Raw genomic sequence first — 11,399 nt, forward strand, 5'->3', positions numbered from 1 at the left:
TCTTACAAACGTGGAAGCTGAGAGTCACAGAGGCCAACGAATTTTCTTTCATAGGGAAGTGATGGATGCCAACAAGATTTGAATGCAGGTCTGTCTGATTTTAAAGCCCCTGTTCTTTCTGTCCTGCCACATTGGTGGGAGGGTTCATCAGTAGTCTGATGTTAAGTCGTGCTGCAGTAACAACCAGCCCCCAGCTCTCCGTGGACTGTCATCACAAGGGTTTATTTCTCACTCAGGTGACACGTCAGGTGTGGGTCGGCTTTGACTCACTCTTCTGTACGTCTTCTTGACTCCAGGACTCAGTTGGAAGAGTAGCTACTGTCTGAGACATGCTGCTCTCATGGCAAAGAGGAAACACCATCAGGGGAACCCTGTGATGGCTCTGAAAACCTCTGCTCTATCAACCTCACGGTTCAATAGCCAGAGCAAGTCACGTGGCCAACACTGATGTCAGTGGATGAGAGAAATGTCAGGAAGGCCATGTAGGGATGGGCCTGGTAGAGAGGGATGGTAAGCATTTCAGACAAATAGGATAGGGTACCACAGAGGGTCTTCTGGGAAGAAAGATCTGTGTACACGACTCCAGGGTGACACAGAGTTTTCAGGAACATTGAGTAGTCCAGTCTGTCAGGCCTAACGTGTACATATTGGAGTTAGATAAGGTTTGAAACTTTATGTTGACTTTATGTTGTGAAGGGTTGTGAATGCTCAGCCAAGGACGAGGTGCTCGATTCAATGGGCCGTGAAGAGCAGTCAAGTAGGGGTTCAAGACCAAACGTGAGGTCAAGTACCAACAGCACAGCAAGGGCACCCACTTTGACATACTTCAAGGAACAATGTTTCATTAGAAGAAAGACAAATGTAGGTATTTTTCACAATAGCAATAAAAACAGATGTTTTAACCCATTCACAGGATCCCTATTTGACCCTCCCACATATGTGTAGATTGCCGTGGTAGGTTACATTGTTTTCAATTCTTCGTTTCCTCCCTGTTATAAAATTATACTTTCCATGTGACTCTGCAGCAGCTCCCATGGTGGAAGGTGTGAACTGCTCTCCTGTTTGATGTTGGCCTCGGCTCTGAGACTTGCTTTGACTGATGGAATGTGGGCGTAAGTAACTGTGCCATTTCCAAGTAGAGGCCATCAGGAGCCGTGGGTATCCCTCCCGCTTTCTTACAGTCCTGTTGTCCATCCAGAGGAAGGCATGGCCCGAATACCTCCTGCCCCCCAACCATGGCCCCAGTGAGACACGTGGAAAAGATATGAACTCAACATTCAGCCCAGAGCCAAGCCCAGCTGAGATTCACCAAACCATAGCCAATCCACAGACCCTTGAGAAAGAACAATATTTGTTTGGGGTTGTTTGTTACGTAACATTATTGCACCAATAGCTATCTAATAAAGGTCCATTTTACAGATGGAGAAAAGCAAATAGAGAACTGTGTGCCCAAGTAATAGAGCCTGACATCCAAACCCAGGTCTTCTTTCCTCAAGGCTATGTTCTCCTACAGACCATCATAGTCTCCATTAGGTGGATGGGAAGAGATTGAAGATGCAAGGTACTTTATTCATAAAGAATGAGGGGCCCAAAGACTCAAGGGAAGAACAAATGAAGTAGGCCTGGAGAAGAGGGGGGGCAGATCTGGATCATGATGAACAAAAGCCACAAACGTAGCCGTGGAAGCCATAATGATTAATAACGGATATGCAGGAGGGAAGCTGTTTCCAGTATCTTGGTGCCCTCAATTATCTGTTCACTGAATCATCTAAGTCGTGTCTTCTCTTTAATCCCTGTTGTTCCACTTCCTTAGGAAAACTTGTGCTTGGTCAAGTCACATGTATTCTTTCTTCATTCATTCATTCCTTCAACAATCATTTATTAAGCAACTGTATGTACTAGTCACAACTGTGCTCTTATACAACTTACAGCCTATGGCAAATAATCAAATTGTTAAATCAACCAAGATATAACTACTAATTAAGCATTTTAAAAGGAAATAACAATGAACAAAGAGAACTTACCACAGAGGAATCTGATCTAGTCTCAGTGGGCTGGAACGTGGCCTTTGAGCTAAAATCGGAAGGCTGCATCAGGACTAACCATGGAAAGAAAGCTGAGGGTAGATGTTCCAGAAAGCGAGACTAGCATGTGCAAAGAACCTGTGGCAGGGGGTTCTATCATTGTCTTCATATACGACTACCATGGGTTTGTAATACACTAGTGCTATCCAAAAATTCTCTTTAAGAGCATATGTGTCAACACCATCTCCATCAACGCGTTATACTCATCATACAGAGACTTGAGAATTTTCATTAACTTATAGTCTCTACTTCCAAGGTTCATAAGCAGAGAAACAAATGCATATAAACACACATAATCTTTCTTTAACTAATAATGAAATGACTAAAACTTGCCAGCATAAGTTTGAAGTTAAGACATGTTTACTGTTTTCCCTCAGCTTTGTTGGCCGACGACAGAGCAATTTTAAGGGTTTTGTGCTGTTAGCTGACTATACTCCAGACAGACCACACGGCCCTCTGAAGTTTCCAAATAAACTGGCAGACCCTTCTCTAAATGGGTTTTTCACGTTGACTTCCTTCTTCGGATTTGGAGCAGGAATGGCTTTTCCATGACTTACTTTGGGAGCTGGTTCCAATTAGACTTCCTCAGGGCTACAAATGCTCCCTTCTGTGAAGGGCATCACGCCTAAAACTTCAGTTGGAGGCTGAGGGACTGGAGAAAAATCTTGCTGACTAATAAGTAAAACTCAGATCTGTGTCTGAATAACAGATGGTATTGCCAAAGTCCAAACCTCCTCTCCTTAATCACTCATCTGTGTAAATACACAAAGTCAGTGGCAGACAGACAAAATTTACAGATGGAGAAACGCAAAGAGAAGGTTCAGTGATGGGTTTGAAGTCCCACACTGAGAGGGGTAATTCTAGAATTGTAATCTAGGAGTCTGAGCATCTAATTTGCTCCTTAATTACTCAAATTCTCTTTAATTTCTGCATCTCTAAAATAAAAGCAGTAACATCAAACCTAATAGTCAAGGAACCTAATAGTCACATTACAAGAAATAATGATGGGATTCAACAGACACCCCTAGCACAGGGTCTGGTACAGGGTAAGCAGTGCATAAATGTTAAATCTCTTCCATTAGTTATAAAAAAATTTCAACACCACACGTCCTTCTGAACAGGTGTACTCTGAAGTGATGTTGCCTGCTTCAATTACACCAAATTTGACAAAGAAGTCACGTTGCCAGATTTCAAGAAGGAAACATTTTGGAAGAGTCATGGTCAAGACTGCGGAAAGGAAACACGGCATTGTAAATCAACTACACTTCAATAAAATACATTTTTAAAAAAGATTGCATAAAGGAGAAATAAAGTAGAAATGCTGATGTGAGCGCCATATGCTTTCAGAAACCCTTGCCCAGGTGTTGGCGGGATGAATTGATCCAGGTAGAAATTAAGAACACCTTTGAAACGCATTTGATTTTATCACCAAGGCCACCAAACCTAACTAAAGGTGGAACATATACAAATGGGCGATGTTGGGATGAGGGTGTGAATAGTCAAACCTTAGGAAAGGAATTTCCTCTTCTCAATATTTATAAATGGACAGAGTATCGGAGCTGGAACTTACAGAAAATGAGGTCAACGGGTAGACTCCAGAAGTTGCGTGATTTCCTGGAATCTTATGTAAAATGTCATATGCATGTTCATATGTGTGTTTTCTAGGGACATGACCCATATATTTCATCAGATTCTCAGAGGAACAGAAGACACCCCACAAGTTCAGAGTCACTGATTCAGACTAGTCTTATTCTTTAGCCCTGGCCCTTTCTAATCAATAAGCACATGCCTCACTCTCTTCCTAGTTTCTGACACTGTCTGGAGCCTGCCAGAACTTTTGGGGTCCCACCATTTGTTCTTCTGGTCTCCCCAGAATGCTCCCGTCCTGGGGAATTAAAGGTAGTGGGAAGAAGAAATTAAAATCAAGAAATGTCAACCTGGTGGTCTTTTAATATGAAAAGCTAACTCATATAGATGGTTAAGTTTACATATAGATTTCATAGCCCTCCTCTGTGATACCGTAAGAGCTGACCCTTGGAGGAAATGTTGTTATAAGAAATTCATCATCAGAAGTTGTCACCAGACTAACATGAAATCTCAAAAGAGCTCACAGGTGGAGTTCAGTGGTGGCCCTGCCAGCACTTGCCCTAAGAGATGGAGCAAATCCATCCTTCCCTCTTCCTGCCATGTCCTCACCTGGATAATTAAGTGATGGGCCAAGTGGTCTCAGTGTCCCCTCCATTGGCCACCATGAGTTAGAGGCTCTAGTCTGCTCTATGCCAGGCAATGAACACACATAATCATATCTCCCCCAATCCTCTCAGACTCTGCAGGACAGCCCTGCTCTTCACCCATCAGCTCTGACTTGTATGAGGTACCACGTCTTAACGGCAGAACTTGGAGTAGGACTTGGGTCTTCTGAATCCGCCATAAATATTCTTTCCTCTATACCCAGGGTCTCTAAACTTTGAACAAAAAAATGGTTTTGAGCACATACTCTCAAAGTATGTATATATTTTCCTTGTAAATTATAAAGATATGCACATATACAAGTTACCTATAAAATATGTGTATACATGTAGTACTATCCGCATATATATCATACACATATTACATGTATATTGTCCCATGTAAATACATGTATTGACATGTAAATATCCCATGTATATTACAAAATAGATACAGATACAAATTTGAAAAGGATGAACTGAAATTTAATAATGGATTATTTGCTGAAGGTACAAAACTGTGTTCTTTATAAGCAATTATTATTGCTATTCTAGGGACCATAATGTAATTGAATGTCATTATTTTTGAAAATTTTGATTAAACCCTCATGATTGAACAACCGACAGTTTACTGTTATTCAATTTACGAAATTTACAATTTACTAAATTCAGCCTATTCCCCAATGCAGTCTTAATGGCTGTTGTAACCCAGGTGGAGGAAGTCATTTTTTGTGCCCCGAAGCTTCTGTTTTCAGTCCCTTCCTTCAAGCATACAAAAATTTGTTGAAATTCAGCTAATACATTTCTCTCTTTGCAAATGTTTTCATTTACAAACCGGAAGGTGCTACATTTTTTTATTTTCAACAAATTGGTTCAAAATGCTCTGAAAATCTTCTGTTTAAACAGTGCTTCCAAGTTTTTTAAGTATAAAAATATCAAAGTCTCTGTGATTCATTTAAACTATTTTCCTCAAAAAAGTCACATAATGATAGTAACATTTCCCAAGACCCGTTTTCAAAATGCTTTCTCCATAGCACTAGCTTCTTTCCAAAAGCTCTTTTTTTTTTAACATCTTTATTGGAATATAATTGCTTTACAATGCTGTGTTAGTTTCTGCTGTATAACAAACTGAATCAGCTATATGTATACATATATCCCCATATCCCCTCCCTCTTGCGTCTCCCTCCCAACCCCTCATCCCACCCCTCTAGTTGGTCACAAAGCACCAAGCTGATCTCCCTGTGCTATGCGGCTGCTTCCCACTAGCTATCTATTTTACTTTTGGTAGTGTATATATGTTCATGCCACTCTCTCACTTCATCCCAGCTTACCCTTCCCCCTCCCCGTGTCCTCAAGTGCATTCTCTACGTCTGCATCTTTATTCCTGTCCTGCCTCTAGGTTCATCAGAACCATTTTTTTTGTTGTTTTTTTAGATTCCATGTATATGTGTTAGCATATGGTCTTTGTTTTTCTCTTTCTGACTTACTTCACTCTGTAGGACAGACTCTAGGTCCATCCATCTCACTACAAATAACTCAATTTCATTTCTTTTTATAGCTGAGTAATATTCCATTGTATATATGTACCACATCTTCTTTGTCCATTCATCTGTCAATGGACACTTAGGTTGCTTCCATGTCCTGGCTATTGTAAATAGTGCTGCAATGAACATTGTGGTACATGACTCTTTTTGAATTATGGTTTTCTCAGGGTATATGCCCAGTAGTGGGATTGCTGGGTCATACGGTAGTTCTATTTTTAGTTTTTTAAGGAACCTCCATACTGTTCTCCATAGTGGCTGTATCAATTTACATTCCCACCATCGAAAAGACAACCCTCAGAATGGGAGAAAATATTTGCAAACGAAGCAAATGACAAAGGATTAATCTCCAAAATATACAAGTAGCTCATGCGGCTCAATATCAAAAAAACAAACAACCCAATCCAAAAATGGGCGGAAGACCTAAATAGACATTTCTCCGAAGAAGATGTACAGATTGCCAACAAACACATGAAAGGATGCTCAACATCACTAGTCATTAGACAAAAGCCCTTATTTTTTTTCCAATGTTAAGTTGCATTGGCCACAGAAGGATGGATTAAGTGCATCTATTATTGTTAGGTAGCACACTCTGACAGCCACTTTTCATCATAGGAAAGGTCCACAACTCGAAGCTCTTGTCTTTTTGCAAAAGGAAAAAAATGTGCAATTCATCTTTCCATTCCCAACTGTTTTAACTTTGCCACAAAATAAGCAGCAAACCTCTGGGTGGTAGAAAAGATATTCACAGTCACTCCTTATCTTTACAAAGTATGTTAAATATTCTACTACTGTTTTTAAACTTTTTATTTTATACTGGGGTAGAGCCGATTAACAATGTTGTGATAGTTTCAGGTGCACAGCAAAGCGACTCAGCCATACATAAACATGTATCCATTCTGCCCCAAACTCCCCTCCCATCCAGGCTGCCACATAACATTGAGCAAAGTTCCCTGTGCTATACAGTAGGTCCTTGTTGGTTATCCATCTTAAAAATAGCAGTGTGGGGGCTTCCCTGGTGGCGCAGTGGTTGAGAATCTGCCTGCCAATGCAGGGGACACGGGTTCGAGCCCTGGTCTGGGAAGATCCCACATGCCGCGGAGCAACTAGGCCCGTGAGCCACAATTACTGAGCCTGCGCGTCTGGAGCCTGTGCTCCGCAACAAGAGAGGCCGCGATAATGAGAGGCCCGCGCACCGCGATGAAGAGTGGCCCCCACTTGCCACAACTAGAGAAAGCCCTCGCACAGAAACGAAGACCCAACACAGCCATAAATAAATAAATAAAATTTAAAATCTAAAAAAAGAAATGAGCAACAAAGAACTCACATACTCAAAAAAAAAAAAAAAATAGCAGTGTGTACATATTTAAAATATGTAAATGCAGAAAACCACTTTCCCAGGCATGAACTAGCTGATTACTCCTCAACATGCAGAAAGGAAGCAAAAGGAAGAATAAGACCCAGCAGAATGCCTGGTCTTAACTCAGAAACCATCAAGCCACATGACCACCTGACTTGCAGATCAAATGTAAATGCGTACATTAAACATTCTCCAAAGATTAATTTCTTTCATATCTTTCTGGTATAAATAGCATTACAATGTTTCTTCCCATATGCTAATGACTTGCTTCTGCCCTCCCTCCATATTTGCCCACTGCCCATTGAAAGGCTCCCCCCACCGCGCCCCACAGAACTCCAGTCAACGCTGATCTTACCCTTTCTCTGGGCATCGTATCTGTACTCTAGACATTGTCGTTTGATGATAATATTCTTTCCGTTACACCTCGAGACCTCTCTAGAATCCAAGGATCATTACTCTGTTTAAAATGATAGCCAAGAACAGTCTGTGTAGAAGGGGTCTCACTCTGACTTGCTGCCCTGTCTTCTACCTCCTATGGAATAAACCCTTCACCCCAGGTCCCTTCTGTCGGCTTTTCTTGCCCACACGAAGCCATCACAGATGGTTTTATCGTCCTTTCCCTTGAAGGTATTTTGTGTGTGGTGTTTATTTATAGCTAATCTCCTTTTTAAGTGTGAGTATCTACATTTAAAGTGTGAGTTTCTGCATTTTAGAATAAGAACACCTTATAAATCAAGAAGCAAAAACAGGGTAACAGCTTTTCAGAGAATATCCAATAAACTTTTGAAATCTCTGTACCATTTTCAAAAGGTCAGAGTGTAATTTAAATGAAGCATGGAAGGGTTGCAATAAAGTAGCAGCTGTGTAGAATGAATACCTTTCTCGGTACCCACCAAAAGGTGATTCATATAACAGCAAAGGTCTCTTGAACTAATGAATAGCTGTTAAAGTTAAAGATCTGTGCAGAGAATAATATGCAGGTGCAGAGCAGAGACTTCTGGAATTATAGCTACACTATAATTGAGTTCCCGGCTGGCAAAAAGACCTTTGAAGACCGATTATCTCTGTTTACCTACAGAACAATAAAAGTTTGTAGAAGCCTATTTCCAATCATTCACTTTTTCCACTAAACTAAAATTCCTCCAGTGCAGCCCAGGATGTGGGGCAGAGAGCTTTTCAGTTCTGCACATGGACTCACAGACATCAGCTCAGGTCTGACCGGGGGTTTATGTTTTAGGGCTGAAGATCTGATTAGATGGTCAGAAATCCTAACCCTCCCCCCACCCCATCCATTCACTTTATAATAAAATACAAGCTTTTTTTTTTTTTTAATCCATTTGCTCACCTATAAAAGCCCCTGCTCGTCGTTGCTCATTCATTTTGATATTGACAAATAATCTTCTATGCTTTTTACTGATGGCACCCACTCATTCAATGATTTCCAATCTGTGGGCACATATATGTTCAAATGCATAAACGATGGAGCAAAAACGCGGTGTACTTTACATCGTTCACTTTTTAACTGATTGCCATGAACACAAAGCCCCAGGAAATGGGAATCATTTCCAAATCAAGAGTATTTTGTTTACAGTGGTTTTGAAAATAATTAGAGGGAGTGGTTCCAGTGCCCTACAGTCTGCACTTCCTGAAAATTCCCTACTAAAGATTTTTCTCAGGGTAAAGATTTATTCGGTGAGCTGAACTATTCATGTCTTTATATTTTATTTTTTCATTTTTATTGGAGTATAGTTGCTTTACAATGTTGTTAGTTTCTACTGTACAGCAAAGTGAAATCAGTTATACGTATACATACATCCCCTCTTTTTTGGATTTCCTTACCATTTAGGTCACCACAGAGCACTGAGTAGAGTTCTCTGTGCTTGTTATCTAATTTATACATAGTATCAATAGTGTATCTATGTCAATCCCAATTCGTCTTAAAGGAACAAAGAATGAACATGTGGTATACTTCATTCAATGCCCACCTCCTTCCTTTATTTCATTAGCAAACAGATTGCATGCAAGTATATCTAGGGCAGAAACCTCACTTCCTCACTCTAAAAACTTAGAGTTTTTAAATCTCACTCTAAAACTTAAGAGTTAAAAGTCGGTAACTTACTATTTATTCACCACCTACACGTTTGCAATACATAATAGATGATTCTTAGAGGGTAAAACACAAATGCTCTATAAAAGTGCCGAAAACACTATTAAGAAGAGACTTCGGCGTTGCCCGCCAGCGCGGGTGATGAAAACCGAGCCAGACTGGGAGGCGGCGCGGCTGCAGCGCCGCGGGGAGGGCGGCTCGGGTCGCCTTCTGCAGCCGCGTCGCCGTCCGTTCCCGTCGCCGGCACGGGGGCGCCGAGCGGCTCCAGCCCTGCGCCGGGGCGGAAGCTGCGGCCGTCGCGGCGGCCGGATGCGCGTCCCGCCTGAGCGCCCGGAGGACACGCGGGTGCATCTGTTTGCCGCCGGAGGATGTGGTGGAACAGTGGGAGCTATTCTGACATGTCCACTGGAAGCTGTGAAAACACGGCTGCAGTCATCTTCTGTGTCACTTTACATCCCTGAAGTTCAGCTGAACACCATGGCTAGAGCCAGTGTCGATCGACTAGTGTCTCCCGGACCTCTCCATTGTCTAAAGGTGATCTTGGAAAAATAAGGGCCTCGTTCTCTGTTTAGAGGATTAGGCCGCAATTTACTGGGGGTGGCCCTTCCCAGAGCAATATACTTTGCTGCTTATTCCAACTGCACGGAAAAGTTGAATGGTTTATTTGATCCCGATTCTGCCCAGGTACACGATTTCAGCTGCCATGGCAGGCATTTATTGTACATTTCTCCCGAGAAAAGAGTGAGATCGTGTCATCTCATGCTCCCCACCCGCAGGTCACTTCCTGTAGAAATATGGACTAACTTAAGCCTCGTTGTACTGCAGTCACAGCGACCAACCCCATCTGGCTGATAAAGACTCGGTGACAGCTTGCTGCAAGGAGCCGTGGGGAAAAGCGAATGGGCGCTTTGGAGTGTGTCCGTGAAGTGTATCAGACAGATGGACTTAGAGGATTTTATAGGGGCGTGTCTGCTTCATATGCTGGCATATCAGAGACTGTTATCCATTTTGTTCTTTATGAAAGTATTAAGTAAAAACTCCTGGAATGTAAGATTGCTTCTATGATGGAAAATGAAGAAGAGTCTGTAAAAGAAGCATCAGATTTTGTGGGAATGATGCTAGCTGCTGCCACCTCAAAAATGTGTGCCATAACTACAGCACATCCACATGAAGTTGTAAGAACAAGACTGCGTGAAGAGGGAACAAAATTAGATCCTTTTTTCAGACACTGTCTTTGCTTGTTCAAGAAGAAGGCTATGGGTCTCTTTACTGTGGTCTGACAACTCATCTGGTGAGACAGATTCCAAACACAGCCATTATGATGGCCACCTATGAATTAGTGGTCTACCTGCTCAACGGATAGCACCACCAGGCTGCTGTACTATAAAGAGGGAAGACCAAAAGATACAGTGGACCATGGAGTACCGAAGCCAGCTTGGTGGACAGAAGGAAAACAGTGTGGGAACATGGAACTATACCTAAGTGGAAGTTTGGTTGTAGGAATTAAAGTAATCATAACCCCATTACTTAATCTTTTAGTAATGTGAGAAAAACCCTTGGCTGCCTCCACGAAAAAGCCTTTAGAAGCGCTCCTTCTTCAAAATTGCCATTTTCTCTACCATGTCCACAGGACACAGTTGGCATTTTGTTGATTGATGGCAATCAGAGTATAGTGTTTATTCCATGAGCACTTTTCCAGTCTTCTAGACAAAGCCATCTGTAACTATATACTATACTATAACTATCCAAAGATATTGACAAGTATTGACAGTCATAAATTTCTAACTTCTGTATAATTCCTATAAAATTGAAAAATAACAATGATAGCAGTATTTTCACATTTCCTTGAGAGGATCTGGCACTGTATTTTAAAGTTAATCATTTGGCATTAGTAGTCACCGTTTTTGACAACAAATGAAGTAGTGTCTAAACGTGTTTATTTTTAGCTTTAAAATGTTTTGGTTTCCACTGCTCACAGGTGCTTTATGTTTAGCATAATTGAACACTTAAATTGTTTGTTCATGTATCAACTCAAATGGTAATAGTTTGGGACACAATAAACCAGTAAAATGTTGATTC

At 41.4% G+C, this 11,399-nt stretch overlaps 1 pseudogene; it reads left to right on the forward strand.

Moving 5' to 3' along the window:
* The first annotated feature begins 9,395 nt into the window (after window positions 1-9,395).
* On the forward strand, window positions 9,396-10,695 carry LOC137765310 (solute carrier family 25 member 36-like; annotated as a pseudogene).
* The last annotated feature ends 704 nt before the right edge of the window (window positions 10,696-11,399 follow it).

This window comes from Eschrichtius robustus, chromosome 1 (genome assembly GCF_028021215.1).
Source record: "Eschrichtius robustus isolate mEscRob2 chromosome 1, mEscRob2.pri, whole genome shotgun sequence".
Classification (NCBI taxonomy): domain Eukaryota; kingdom Metazoa; phylum Chordata; class Mammalia; order Artiodactyla; family Eschrichtiidae; genus Eschrichtius; species Eschrichtius robustus.